Raw genomic sequence first — 16,324 nt, forward strand, 5'->3', positions numbered from 1 at the left:
TACAGTCTTACTTTTTCTTGAGCCAGAAGCATATCAGCAAGGAAAATAGCATCTTCTGTTTCCCAGTCGTCTTGCTGATCAGCCATTTCAACAATACTATGTTGTATAAGTGAGACAAAAACATTGTCAGAAAAAAAGAATGCCATAGGCACGTTCAAATGTTCATGCACTGTGTTTTTTGGTCAGTAATGTGAAATACAAAAGAAGGAATAGAATGACAATACTTACTTGAAGACAGTAGGCCTTCTAGAGGAGATCGCAGCGCTGGCGCAAGCAGAAGACAGAGAGAGTGAGCGAGAGACAGAGAGAGAAAGAGAGACAGAGAGAGAAAGAGAGACAGAGAGAGATAGAGACAGAGAGAGAGACAGGTACTGTAGAGGTGGATGTAATAGGGATTAGGGTGGTTGGTAACAGGAGCTGTCAAAGAGAGGAAAATAAAAACAAAACATGGTTATTTATCTTGCAGCAAGCATGAATTTCTCACATTAAAAATACAGAAGTGTATCAAAATGAAAAAAAGATAACCTTGATGGAGATATTGATTAATGTAAACAATTTGTATTTAGTCATACTCAACATGTAAACTGCATGAATATTAGCAAAATAAGGGACAGTAACGTTTGCTATTTGAGCTCACTATTACAAAGCTTTAACGTTACAGTTCACGAATACACATAATGTCAGAGGTAACTAGGCTAAAACTATGTTTACAACACTTTACAGCATTATTGAAAGTACGCAAAATAAGGATAAACGATTGCTTAAATAGATCCAACCGACACGACATGACCAGTTCCGACGGATCGCGGCCGGACCTGTCAAGATAGCCTTTCAGCAGCTAACGTTAGAGCTAACGTTAGCGTATTCATGTAAATCACGTTACCTTATTAGCTAGTTAATAACCTTCAGCTCTCTACCGCAATGCAATTAACATGGCAACACTCATAGACAATCTATAACAGTTTAAACAAAAGCCATTAATGAATTAAAAATATATAAAGCTAGCCTTTTAGCTAACGTTGGAATGCTAAAACGAGCTAGCGCTAGCTTATTTATGCTACTTATTTCCTAAATCCTTCAATTCCCATCTCTAACGTTAATAACCTTCGGCTCTCTACCACAAAATTAAATTAACATGGCAACACTTACAGTTAATATAGCTAACACAGTTGAAACAAAAGCAATTCATTACTTAAAATACATTAATCTATCAAGGATGTATCTTCCTCTTACCTGGTAGGGAAGGAAGTTGTAATATACTATCGCTATTCTTCTCTTTGGTCGGCGGGGAATTGTTGGCATTGAGGAAAAGTATCGCCCCCTGCTGGTAGAGTACCTTCATAATGCGTGTAATGTTCACGCCTCGGCGAGGCAAACCGTGACACTGACACGCAAAACCCAGTGGACCAGCGGGTGTATTACACGCTTAGGCGTGTTACTGGGTTGAATGTGCAGTGTACAGAAAAGCTGTATAACGGGGTCTGTAAAGTAGTAGTAGTAGTAGCCCCCCTTGCAAGGGGGCCTTTATGCTTCTTAGTGGTCGTTGTTGTCTGTATAGCCAATAAAATGTGTCTGTCAGCGAGGTACAGAGCTCTGCCAGAGCTCAGGCTTTTATAACTGTCAACATAGCAGCATCTACCAACTCTGCTGCGCTGTGGAGTAATGTCTGGCAATGCGAGACTAGCATCTAGCTAACATTGACATTGTGGGACGTTGGGTTTAGCATTTGCAACCTGGTAACCCCCCGTGAACTTGGGAAGAAGGGGCTGGGGGAGATGACTCCAGTATTTTGAATTTGGACTGCAGTAACCATTTTAAACACTAGCTGTCAGTATTATTGGACCTTTAAGACAGATGCCGATTCTTTTTATTTTAAAGGTCGGTAATATGAATCTATCTCTGTTAATCCAGTTTGTTTGGTTGCTGCTACCATGGCTGCAGCACGTTGTTTTAGCGTGTTTGTGTTTCATGTCTGGCAACCCCGGTGTCAAAATGGACGGAAACAACAACACACAGGCCAAAACAAAAACCAACATTCCGTCCGGAACAGAAATTTCAAAGAAGAAAATACTGGCTTTAACATTGTTATCAGAGAAGATAGTATTTAAACTTAGCATGTTTCCTTAATATCTGATGACATATTGTGGTCATTTTTTGATTTAATACAGTATATTACATACTGGACCTTTAAGAAAATTACGCAAAAATGTTATGGCACTCCATCCACCAGAGTTCTCTCGCAGTGCTAGTTTGTGTCTTTGTTGTAGCAGCATTTGTCGCAAGTCAGCCAACGTGGTTGTGTTGGTCACTCTGACACGAAAAGCACGCCCAAGCTGATCCCACAAGTGTTGAATGAGGTTGAGGTCAGGACTGCTGGTTGAAGAATGGGAGGCCATCCCACAGCAGTGTGTGACCAGGCTGGTGACCAGCATGAGGAGGAGATGCCAGGCTGTCGTGGCTGTGTATGGTTCTTCCACACACTACTGAGGCTCCTGTTTGTGAAATGAATAACTTTTTAAATTGCCAATATGTCTTGTTTCTTCAAACTTCAATCATCCAATCCACCAAACACCAAACAAGTCAATGGCAGAATAAGCTGTTTGGCATTGGCAGAGAAGATTTGGCAAATATTTCATGGGCGCAACCCACATACTCAGCATGCATGTTCCTTTCAATTTCAATCTTATACCTTTTCGGTATAAGATTTATTGCCAAAAAGCATTGTTACCACAGAGAAATAATCTACCAAACACAAATTTCCTTAATTTTTGTGCTAAATTTATTTGTATCACTGTATGGTATTACTGAGGCAATTTGTCACAGAAAAGTATAGTTCGTAGTTTTCTGCATTTCTGAGTGAAAATCTCTGTCCACTTCCATTGATGTGCTTCTCAAAGTCATATAAAGTTATGTTAAATGTCGCAAGTAATGATTTAAAAATCCAAAGAGAAGTTTATCCTTGACCTCCAAACCCATTTGTGTTTTCTTTTTCTGTCCATACAGATCTGTTTTCTTTTTCTGTCCATACAGATCTGTGTTTTCTTTTTCTGTCCATACAGATCTGTGTTTTCTTTCTATGTCCATACAGATCTGTTTTCTTTTTCTGTCCATACAGATCTGTGTTTTCTTTTTCTGTCCATACAGATCTGTGTTTTCTTTCTATGTCCATACAGATCTGTTTTCTTTTTCTGTCCATACACGATCTGTGTTTTCTTTCTATGTCCATACAGATCTGTTTTCTTTTTCTGTCCATACATATCTGTGTTTTCTTTCTATGTCCATACATATCTGTTTTCTTTCTATGTCCATAAAGATCTGTTTTCTTTTTCTGTCCATACATATCTGTGTTTTCTTTTTCTGTCCATACAGATCTGTGTTTTCTTTTTCTGTCCATACAGATCTGTGTTTTCTTTCTATGTCCATACAGATCTGTTTTCTTTTTCTGTCCATACACGATCTGTGTTTTCTTTCTATGTCCATACAGATCTGTTTTCTTTTTCTGTCCATACATATCTGTGTTTTCTTTCTATGTCCATACATATCTGTTTTCTTTCTATGTCCATAAAGATCTGTGTTTTCTTTTTCTGTCCATACAGATCTGTGTTTTCTTTCTATGTCCATACAGATCTGTTTTCTTTTTCTGTCCATACACGATCTGTGTTTTCTTTCTATGTCCATACAGATCTGTTTTCTTTTTCTGTCCATACATATCTGTTTTCTTTTTCTGTCCATACATATCTGTGTTTTCTTTCTATGTCCATACATATGTTTTCTTTCTATGTCCATACAGATTTGTTTTCTTTTTCTCTCCATACATATCTGTGTTTTCTTTCTATGTCCACACAGATCTGTGTTTTCTTTCTATGTCCATACAGATCTGTGTTTTCTGTTTTTGTCCATACAGATCTGTGTTTTCTTTCTATGTCCATACAGATCTGTGTTTTCTTTTTATGTCCATACAGATCTGTTTGCTTTCTATGTCCATACAGATCTGTGTTTTCTTTTTATGTCCATACAGATCTGTTTTCTTTCTATGTCCATACAGATCTGTTTTCTTTTTTTGTCCATACAGATCTGTGTTTTCTTTCTATGTCCATACAGATCTGTGTTTTCTTTTTCTGTCCATACAGATCTGTGTTTTCTTTTTCTGTCCATACAGATCTGTTTTCTTTTTTTGTCCATACAGATCTGTGTTTTCTTTCTATGTCCATACAGATCTGTGTTTTCTTTTTCTGTCCATACAGATCTGTGTTTTCTTTCTATGTCCATACAGATCTGTGTTTTCTTTTTCTGTCCATACAGATCTGTGTTTTCTTTCTATGTCCATACAGATCTGTGTTTTCTTTTTCTGTCCATACAGATCTGTGTTTTTTCCAGTTGGGAATAACCACAGGCTTTTCAAGGTAAGAGTCGGTTTGGGAAAAGAAATAGTCTGAAGATAACGGAGAGGCCTGAGAAGTGTGTGCATATGTGTATGTGTGTGTGTGTGTGTGTGTGTGTGTGTGTGTGTGTGTGTGTGTGTGTGTGTGTGTGTTTTTACCGTTGGTCTTACAGAGGAAAGAGGAAGTTTATGGGAACTAACTCAAATATCTCCCAGCTGTCAACTGAAAGTGTGTTTGTGTATGTGTGTGTATGTATGTATGTGTGTGTGTGTGTGTGTGACACTTCTCTAATGTAAAAACAAATCTTATCTATGTATTGTGTCCCCAAGCTGAGAACACACAGGGTGTATGTTATATATGTGTGTGTGTGTGTGTGTGTGTGTGTGTGTGTGTGTGTGTGTGTGTGTGTGTGTTCAGTCCAGTTGCAGAATGAGAAAACCCAGAGATGAAAGAGAAAGACAGTGAGTGACGTGTCTCCTTCTGTCAGTGAAGTTCATCAGAGGTTTTTGGGGTCAAGGGACTACATTGTTGCCCTACAGTGAACACAGGCCTATATGCCAGGGCATGTTTAACACACTGAAGTAGTAAAGACACAGCAGCATTAGCAGAAGTCTTACTGTACGTACACACCGCCGCCGACTTGAGCGTGTAAAGATACTGGAAGACATTCATTTTCAATGGAAGCTGGCTTCTCTCAGCTGCAAGGAGCGTCAAAACTGTCGGCGTCGCATTTTGGGCGTTTTGGGCGTTTTGAGCGTCAATCAGAAAGTTGAACTTTGGTCAACTTTATGGTAATGAGCTATGACGCGGTTCAACGGCAAGCAGCGGCAAACGGCAATCGGAATATAGACGTCCTTCTCGCTGGCTGATTCTGGAGAAACATACGATGTAAACTTTTGTTCCTACCAAGACATTAGTTCCATGAAAATGGAGGGAAATCTCATAATCGCCGTTGCTGGGTTTTCCTATCATTTATGATGTGACGTTGTTTGCGTATAGGGACCAGTTAACGTGCCGTCACATGGTCTCTAAATAGTCCGCTCACGGTGAAGTCCTGCACGGGTCAACAGCTGGCGGCTGCTCGCTCTGCCTGCATTCTGCTGCGGTTCAGCGTCTAACAGACACCGCTGTGACCAACAAACAATACAAATTATGTCCTTATATATGTAATTTATAAAAGGTTTCTAGTGTCAGTGTATTGGCCGTGCAGTGGCTGCTTGTGCTTTGTCTTCAATCGTGTGTTGAACATGATGGAAGAATGCTCCCACGTCAGAGCGGCCAAAGCGTCAAACAACTTCCCCGGACTTTTTGACAAGCGTCCTCGACAGGGCGGCCAGAGCTTCTTTGCAGCTCAAGTCGGCGGCGGTGTGTACGTACAGTAAGGAGTTGAACTCATCACAACGGCACAAACATCCATATCATATTTCTGCATTAAAATGTTTAAAAAGTGGCTACACCTATATTATATATTTTGTTGTACTTACACTATCCCAAATGTTTCCAAAAAACTTCAAACCCAAAGAAATCCGTCATTTTATTTCAATGACACGGGTATTCTGAACGGGAATATGATCAAAAACCGCTTGGCAGTTGCAAGCTTTTTGATTCAGGACGAAACGTGATGCTCAGGCATTCTTGGAGGTACTCCACAACAAACAAATATGCGCATGGCATTGTTCACAGAGAACGCAGGAGAAATAAGTTGATCATATCTCTATGCCTCTATGTAAGTTTGAACAACTAACCGGTAAGCATGTGGAGATCGGAGAGCACCTTTCTGTGGGAGCGGCAATGGATGGCTCGGTGGAAACCTGGTGGGGGGAAGTTTCTTTGCCATCAGACGGGCTGTGCCGACGGAGTGGTCAGCGGTCGGAGGCTGGCGGCGGGGGACGCACAGAGGGGTCTGTTCAGACTCATGCTGGCTCTCTCGTGTTGGAAAAGATACAGAGTCTCCGTTCCTGGACTTCAGTCTCACCAAAGGTCTACACATTGTGCACCTCAATGTTCGCAGTCTTTTTTCTAAATTAGATGTGATAAGATTAATGATGTGTAATTGTAAAGCTGAGATTGTGTGCTTTTCAGAGACCTGGCTGGACGCTTCGATCAGTGATATAGAAATTGAAATTGAAAATTATGTTGTTTTAAGAAAAGATAGAAATCGTAATGGGTGCGGAGTATGTGTTTATATTAGGGCTGGTATTTGTTTTAACCGCAGAATGGATTTAAATCATGATCTTATTGAAGCTGTGTGGTTTGATGTACAGTTAACTAAAAGTAAGCCTATTTTAATTGGGGCTCTGTATAGACCTCCGGATCATAATAATTTCTGTCAGTTGTTGGAAGAACTTTTTGTTCCATGTAGTGATTTTAAGGGTGAGGTTATAATGATAGGTGATTTTAATACTGATGTTTCTAACAAAGATCATGGGATGTATAAAGCGTTTAATAGGTTTTGCCAGGTTTTAGATCTACAGCAAATAATTAAAGAGCCCACACGAGTAGCTAAAATGAGTCAAACGGTCATTGATCTCATTTTGGTATCAGAGCAATCTATGATTTCTCAGAGTGGGGTTGTAAATTGTACTATGAGTGGCCACTTATTAATTTATTGTACAAGGAAAAAGTTGCATTGAAGAAACAAAACACAATTAAGATCAGGTCATTAAAAAAATATAGTTGTGAGGTTTTTATTGAGTGTTTAAAATCACTGAATTGGCCTCTAGTGTTATGTCTGGATGTTGATGAGGCATGGGAGCAGTTTAAAAATTTGTTCTTAGAGGCATTAGATAAAGTTGCTCCTATAAAAACAATTTGAGTAAAACTGAGGTCAGAGCCATGGATAAATGGTGATATTTTAGATGCAATTAGTAATAGAAATAAAGCCTTTTCTGTTTTTAGGAAGAGTAAAGAGCAAATTGACTTGGATAATTATAAGAAGTTAAGGAATATAGTGCAAAAGATGATTAAAACGTGTAAAAGAGACTTTTTTAACTGAGCATAAAGGTCATTGAAACAAACGGGGTTCATTAATAGACTTAAGACAAAGTCAAATAATATTTGCCTTAATATTAATGGGGAGCTCTCTTCAAATCAACTAAAGGTTGCGGATAAATTTAACTCCTTTTTTACTTCTATAGCTGGACACTTAGTTGAAAATTTACCATGAAAACCAGGGTTATATGATGGTGAGGTCATGTCTAAGTATTACTCTAAGCTTGGAGTTGTAGCAGACTCTTTTTGCCTTTCTATGATTTCACAGGATGAGGTATTAAAGTTATTGAATGAACTTAAGTGTTCAAAGGCAATTGGTCTAGATGAAATACCGGCCAGATTTTTAAAAGATGCTGCAGAATTAATTTCTCCATATCTCACTCATATTTTTAATCTTTCAATTATGTCAGGTAGATTTCCGAAAGATCTGAAGCTTGCTAGGGTTGTTCCGCTATATAAAAAAGGGAGCAAATTAGAAGAGGGTAATTATAGACCAATTTCGATTTTGGGAGTTGTTTCAAAAGTCTTGGAGAAAATAATATAAGAGCAAATATATAATTACATTAGTAATTCTGATTTGTTTTCATGATTTGCAATCTGGTTTTAGAACATTTTATTCTACAGATACGTGTTTATTATATCTAACAGACTATTTAAGAAGAGAGATCGATTAGGGTAAACTTTGTGGCATGGTATTGCTAGACCTCCAGAAAGCATTTGACACTGTTGACCATCAGATCTTGCTGATTAAACTAAAAGCCCTAGGTTTTAACAGTATGGCATGTAATTCGATTTGATTGTATTTGACTGAAAGGCATCAAAGAGTTGATATTAACTGCACTCTATCTGAGGCAAGAGAAATAACGTCTGGGGTGCCACAGGGTAGTGTCCTGGGTCCATTGTTGTTTCCCTTGTATATCAACGATATGAAATCTGTTTGCAATTGTAATCTTTTTCTTTATGCGGATGATTCAGCCTTGGTGTTCTCCAATAAGGACATAAAAGTTATTGAGAATCATTTACCGTATTTTTCGGACTATAAGTCGCTCCGGAGTATAAGTCGCATCAGTCAAAAAATGCGTCATGAAGAGGAAAAAAACATATATAAGTCGCACCGGACTATAAGTCACATTTATTTAGAATATAAATACAAGAGTTATTCAACTACACAATAGCACACAGAACAATACGCTGAATACGGTAGGTGTCCGGTATGTTAACGTAACACATTAACAGTTATTGATCTAAACAATAGCACACAGAACAACTAGCTAGCAGGGCGTGGAGCATGGATATATTAAAAGGCGTGGAGACGTAACTGCACCGTGAACGAGCCCCTCTCGACTCGTTCCTCCAGCTCTGGCCGTCTTGCTTTCAGCCCACGATTAACCGATTAGCTTTCTTTGTTTTCTTCATTGCAGTAAGTGCTTTTCGCCAGTCTCCCTCATAAGTTTCTCCCTCATTTCAAACTCTCTTTCTGCTGCTCGATTATCGTTTTCGGCTGCATATTTTACTACCTGCAGTTTATCTCTTTTCTTTCTCAGTTGTCTTTAGGAGGAGCGTTCTAGTTGTCACAAGCCTAGAGCGCCCTCTCGCAGCTGTAGATGGTAATGTTTTCAGTATGAATTAACATGTAAAAACATGTTAAATTATATATATTTTGATATATAGGTCGCACCTGGCTATAAATTGCAGGACCAGCCAAAGTAGGAAAAAAAAAGTGCGACTTATAGTCCGGAAAATACGGTAAGTGATGAGTTACAAAATATAAGTGAATGGCTGATAGAGAGTCTTTGCATCTGGGAAAAACTGAATCTATTCTATTTGGTTCTAAAATAAGGTTGAGTAGGACTCCTGCGCTTAAAATTTCTTTGGGTGGTATCCAGATTGAAGCTAAAAATTGTGTTAAATATTTGGGCTGTGATTTAGACAGTTCTGTGAGTGGAGAAAGTATGAGTCAAAAGGTTATCAAAAAAGTGAACCAAAGGATTAAATTTCTGGCTCGTAAGGCTCAGTTTCTAAATAAAAAAACTTTAAAAATGTTGGCAAATGCTTTAATTCAGCCACACTTTGATTATGCCTGTACTACATGGTACAGTAGCACACCCAAGAGGATAAAAGTTCAACTTCAAACGGCACAGAATAAATTAGTCAGGTTTATTTTAAATCTCAACTATAGAGATCATGTTGGCTCTTCATGTTTACAGTGCAGACACTTTGCTGCTTGCTCCTGCCTCTGCTTGCATATTTCTGCTGATAATCTTGCTTTCCCTCTGAGAGGAACTATGAGCAACGGCTCTGGATACTTATAAATCACTGGACTATACATTTTTCATAGGCATAGTAGGCTATTGCCATTTTTCAACATTTTTCTGCGTGAGCCTGGCCTACAAATAGCTCAAGCCTGTCCTAAAGTGACTGTAGCTAAAGCTAATTAGCAACAAGATGCATCCCTTCTCCATGGAGGACTACTACAAACTCCAGAAGATTGCAGTTCTGGAAACCAAAATTTACCGGTTAGAAGTAAACGTGGAAGTGAACAGATCTTGTGGAAATGACACCACTCTACCACTGAACCAAAACAATGGACAAAAGCATGCTAACATTTGGCTAACTAGAACCAGCAAGACCACAAACAAACAGGAGAGCTGTGGAACAGATAATAAATCAACAAGTGGTATTCCTCCCTGGAACTCTTTTGGTGCAAAGCCTAAGAGTAAATCTTTTTTTTTTATACAACATCTGAAAACCTCCTCCTGTTGCCTTGATATTCTACCGACGGGTGTTTTCAAAAATGTCTCGAATTGTTTGGCTTCTGATCTTCTACAGATTGTAAACACATCTCTGCTCTCAGGTATCTTCCCACAGGCCCTAAAAACTGCAGTCATCAAGCTACTCCTAAAAAAGAACAATCTAGACACGGCACTAATGAGCAACTATAGGCCGATATCAAACCTTCCATTTTTAAGCAAAATCATAGAAAAAGCAGGTTTTCAACAACTCAACCTTTTCTTATCACTAAACAATGGTTTTGATGCGTTCCAGTCAGGTTTTTGACCACACCACAGCACTGAGACGGCTCTCGTTAAAGTCTTTAATGACATCCACTTAAACACAGATAGTGGCAAAATGTCAGTCTTAGTATTACTTGTTCTCAGTGCTGCATTTGATACAATCGACCACGACATATTACTTGACCGATTGGAAAACTGGGTCGGTCTTTCTGGGTGAGTACTAGGGCTGGGCGATATAGCTGAAAACTGTATCGCGATATAAGTGTTTCATATCGGTCGATATCGATAATTATTGATATTTTTTATGACCTATTTAAAATAAGGACCAGGAGAAAAATATATTAAATTTAAACATGTTTATTTTAAACTTAACCTTCCTCTGATTATAATCCCCTCAGTTATAAAGCAGGAATGTCAACACAACCATGGAAAACACTCAAATAATTAAAATGTAAACATAGGTCTAAAATCACAATGAACACTTAACAATTATCTCTTAACATTAAGGTGCAAAATTAAAGAATAAGTAAGAAATGCTTCATAAAGTTTAATAAAATAGTGCAAAATGTTAAATATAAGAAACCTGAGAAACTATTTTCTGCAGGTTTAGTGCTAGGTTGGTAACCTGGCTTCTGGACAGACATGTCTGCCTCCGTTATTTCTTTGTAGCGTTTAGTAAGGCGCTGATGCAGAGTACCTCTCCATGGTGGTCTGCTGCTTGTGCCGTGTAGCAGATGCAGATGTTGTTGGACGTTGCTGGCGAATACGGCTGTGCTTCAAAGTGTGAGCGCGGCTAAGGTGGTAAAACAAGTTTGTGGTAGTACCAGTGTTGGTGGGGACGACGGTCTGACGACATTGGTCTGTCTACGGTCAGACTTATAAAATCCCCAAAAACTGCCATACTGACTTTTGTTTTATCAACAATTTCCTCGCTCGCTGCGGCACTCACTTTCCACTTATCACTCCACGCCGCCGGTTCTGTTATTGAAGAACACGAGACAGCGATGTGGCGCAACCAAACTTGATACTGTTACATGATTGGCTGTTAGAGTGTCACTCCCTACGTTGCTAGGTTACCAGAGAGCGAGTGCCTTTGTTCATGCAACCAAACTTGCTTCACAATCTCTGGTTTCTTCTGATGAAGAAAAACAAGTTATCGAACATTTTATCGGCCGCATTTTCTATTGATATTGATTACGTGTCTATCGCGATACATATCGTTATTGTTTTATCGCCCAGCCCTAGTCAGTACTAAAGTGGTTTGAATCCTATTTAAAGAATAGGGACTACTTTGTGTCTATAGGTAATTATACATCTGAGCATACAAATATGACGTGCAGAGTTCCCCAAGGCTCAGTTCTGGGGCCTCTTCTGTTCAACATCTACATGCTTCCACTGGCTCAGATTATGGAAAACAACAAAATAAGTTACCATAGTTATGCAGATGATACACAAATTTACATAACCTTATCGCCAGGGAATTATAGCCCAATACAACAGCTGAATATGTGCATTAAACAAATTAACGACTGGATGTGCCAGAACTTTCTTAAATTAAGTGAAGAAAAAACTGAGGTGGTTGTTTTTGGAGCAAAAGAGGAACGATTAAAGGTCAGCACTCAACTTCAAACGACAATGTTAAAAACAACAGACAAAGCCAGAAATCTTGGTGTAGTCATGGACTCAGACCTGAATTTTAAAAACCACATTAAGACAATTACAAAATCAGCCTATTATCACCTTAAAAATATATCAAGGGTTAAAGGGCTTATGTCTCAGCAGGATCTGGAAAAACTTGTCCATGCTTTTATCTTCAGTAGACTTGACTACTGTAACGGTGTCTTTACAGGTCTCCCTAAAAAAATCCATCAGACAGCTGCAGCTGATTCAGAACGCTGCTGCCCGAGTCCTCACTAAGACCAAGAAAGTGGATCACATCTCTCCAGTACTGAAGTCTCTACACTGGCTTCCAGTGCCTCAAAGAATTGATTTCAAAATACTTTTGCTGGTTTATAAATCACTAAATGGTTTAGGGCCAAAATACATTTCTGATCTGTTACTACACTATGACCCACCCAGACCTCTCAGGTGGTCTGGGACAGGTCTACTTGTTGTCCCCAGATTCAGAACTAAACAGGGGGAAGCAGCGTTCAGTTTTTATGCTCCACATATCTGGAACAAACTCGCAGAAAACTGCAGGTCTGCTGCAACTCTCAGTTCTTTTAAATCAAGGCTGAAAACCTATCTTTTTAATGTTGCCTTTCTTTAAATAACCTATTTTTAACTGCTCTTTCTTTAAAATTCTTATACTGCACTATACATTTTATTCTTGTCTTTTAATGATTTTAAATTGTTTTTAATTGTTTTCTAATTGCTCTTTACATTTTATTTTTTTGTCTTTTAATGCTGTGAAATTGTTTTTAATTGTTTTCTAACTTTTTCATGTAAAGCACCTTGAATTGCCTTGTTGCTGAAATGTGCTATACAAATAAAGCTGCCTTGCCTTCTGAACTTAAGAAATTAAAATGGCTGACACGACAGTTGAAAACAGGGTGAGACAGTTGAAACTAAGATTAACAAGAAAAATTTTGTATAAGAATGAGCCAAGGTATTTTAAAGATTATTTTAAGCTTATTAGAAACTCTCATAGCTACTCAACTAGAGGTAGTGCCACAAACATAGTTCCGTGTAGATTTAAGACCTGTTCTGGGCAAAATACTTTTTTGTACATGGCGGCAATGGAATGGAACAAACTCCCAGTTGAGATTAAGCAGTGGCGCAACTACCCAGTGTCAGAGGGGTATGCAACAACAATTTTGGCGCCCCCCCACAAAAAACATATAAATAAATAAATAAGTGTGCCCCCCCCGTTCTGATATCTTTACTACGTCCCCGCTGTCAGACATAGGCTAATTGTTATATTTTCCATCTCTGTCTGCACTATTTTTTCCCCAAAAAGGACACAGTGAATAGGTTGGTCAACAGAACTTCAAACCATAGTGGACATTTAGTTTAGTGTGGTCTAACTAATAGAACTCCTACCTGATGTCATCACTGGGCTCATCTCTAGCCATCACCGACCTCATGTCTGTCTCATTCACTCCTTGCCTGTGCTCTTCTCCACTAAGACATATTGTCAAACAAACATTATGTATTAGTTTTTCCATAATATTAAGAAATTAATCTGTTATTGGAGAGCCACTTAGCACAGAGACCTTTAAATAGAGAGAGAGAGAGAGAGAGAGAGAGAGAGAAAGAAAGAAAGAGACAGACAGACAGACAGACAGAGAGAGAGAGAGAGAGAGAGACAGACAGACAGACAGACAGACAGAGAGAGAGAGAGAGAGATGTGACCCTGTAATTACAGCTTCCATGTCACCCAACAGATGTACAGATGTATAGGCCTAGCCTGTATGTCTGACAGCTAATGGTAACACAAAATCTATTAATGATTCCATGGTAAACCAAAGTTATAGCATTAGTTATGTTTTCCAGATTCTTGTCATTATTGTACATGCTACTTTATATTTTCCAGTTTTCAGCTCAGCAACCTCAGTTCTGCATATTCTAAGCTAGCTGTAAACCCCCATTTGGCTGCTACATTCCCAGTGTTAGCTAACGCTAGCTAGTCTGTTAACATGAATATTTGGCTGCTACATTTCCAGTGTTAGCTAACGCTAGCTAGTCTGTTAACATGAATATTTGGCTGCTACATTCCCAGTGTTAGCTAACGCTAGCTAGTCTGTTAACATGAATATTTGGCTGCTACATTCCCAGTGTTAGCTAACGCTAGCTAGTCTGTTAACATGAATATTTGCAAGCCTCCGAGCACAGACGTCACACTTTAAATCCTACCTGTTGCCTTTCACCATCCACGTATTTAACTGCTGTTGCATCCATTGACATGCTATCTCCTTTTCCCTCTTTCTTTTCTATTTTTAGCCACCGACAGCTTTTTTGCTTTATCCATCTTTTTCCACAGACGACAACTCACTACTGTACCTGTTCGGTCAGCGCTCACGGCGCCCCCACTCGCGATATTACGAATCCTACTATGGCCACGCCAAGACCGGACCCGCCCTTCAACAGCCCGGGTCTTGGCGTGGCCATAGTAGGGAGCGCTCATTAACATATATAAACGGGAGCGCCCCCCGCTCCCTCTTCTCATCTATGATGGAATCTTATGAGACAGGGCGCCTACTCAAGCCTTTTAGTCCTCTACAATGTTATATAATATAATTGAGGAAATGCAGAAATGATTTAGAAACGCACAAAAGCAGCTACATATAGAAAACACCAAAACAAATATTTGTAACTTTTTTTTATTTTTTTACCATAGCTTTGGCGCCCCCACGGTACTGCGCCCCTATGCGCCGCATATAGCGCATACCCACTTTTTGCGCCACTGAGTTAAGCCAGTCAGATCGTTGTTTTAATCGAGCATGTGGTGATTGGTTGTTAAATGCGAATTAGATTCAATCTTTTATGTAGTCTTAAATGAATATTTATTATCCATCCATCCATCAATCCATCTTCGTCCGCTTATCCGGTGTCGGGTCGCGGGGGGAGCAGCTCCAGCAGGGGACCCCAAACTTCCCTTTCCCGAGCAACATTAACCAGCTCCGACTGGGGGATCCCGAGGCGTTCCCAGGCCAGGTTGGAGATATAATCCCTCCACCTAGTCCTGGGTCTTCCCCGAGGCCTCCTCCCAGCTGGACGTGCCTGGAACACCTCCCTAGGGAGGCGCCCAGGGGGCATCCTTACCAGATGCCCGAACCACCTCAACTGGCTCCTTTCGACGCAAAGGAGCAGCGGCTCTACTCCGAGCTCCTCACGGATGACTGAGCTTCTCACCCTATCTCTAAGGGAGACGCCTGCCACCCTCCTGAGGAAACCCATTTCGGCCGCTTGTACCCTGGATCTCGTTCTTTCGGTCATGACCCAGCCTTCATGACCATAGGTGAGGGTAGGAACGAAAACTGACCGGTAGATCGAGAGCTTTGCCTTCTGGCTCAACTCTCTTTTCGTCACAACGGTGCGATAGATTGAATGCAATACCGCACCCGCTGCGCCGATTCTCCGACCAATCTCCCGCTCCATTGTCCCCTCACTCGCGAACAAAACCCCAAGGTACTTGAACTCCTTCACTTGGGGTAAGGACTCATTCCCTACCTGGAGAAGGCATTCCATCGGTTTCCTGCTGAGAACCATGGCCTCCAATTTAGAGGTGCTGATCCTCATCCCAACCGCTTCACACTCGGTTGCGAACCGATCCAGTGAGTGCTGAAGGTCGCAGGCCGATGATGCCATCAGGACCACATCATCTGCAAAGAGCAGCGATGAGATCCCCAGCCCACCAAACTGCAACCCCTCCCCACCCCGACTACGCCTCGATATCCTGTCCATAAATATTACAAACAGGATTGGTGACAAAGCGCAGCCCTGGCGGAGGCCAACCCTCACCTGAAACGAGTCCGACTTACTACCGAGAACCCGGACACAGCTCTCACTTTGGTCATACAGAGATTGGATGGCCCTGAGTAGAGACCCCCTCACCCCATACTCCCGCAGCACCTCCCACAGTATCTCCCGGGGGACCCGGTCATACGCCTTCTCCAAATCCACAAAACACATGTAGACCGGTTGCTCATACTCCCAGGCTCCCTCCAGGATCCTTGCGAGAGTGAAGAGCTGGTCCGTTGTTCCATGACCAGGACAGAATCCGCATTGTTCCTCCTCAACCCGAGGTTCGACTATCGGCCGAACCCTCCTTTCCAGCACCTTGGAGTAGACTTTACCAGGGAGGCTGAGAAGTGTGATACCCCTATAATTGGCACACACCCTCTGGTCCCCCTTTTTAAAAAGGGGAACCACCACCCCAGTCTGCCACTCCTTTGGCACCGTCCCAGACTTCCACGCAATGTTGAAGAGGCGTGT

This window comes from Perca flavescens, chromosome 7 (genome assembly GCF_004354835.1).
Source record: "Perca flavescens isolate YP-PL-M2 chromosome 7, PFLA_1.0, whole genome shotgun sequence".
Taxonomy (NCBI): Eukaryota; Metazoa; Chordata; class Actinopteri; order Perciformes; family Percidae; genus Perca; species Perca flavescens.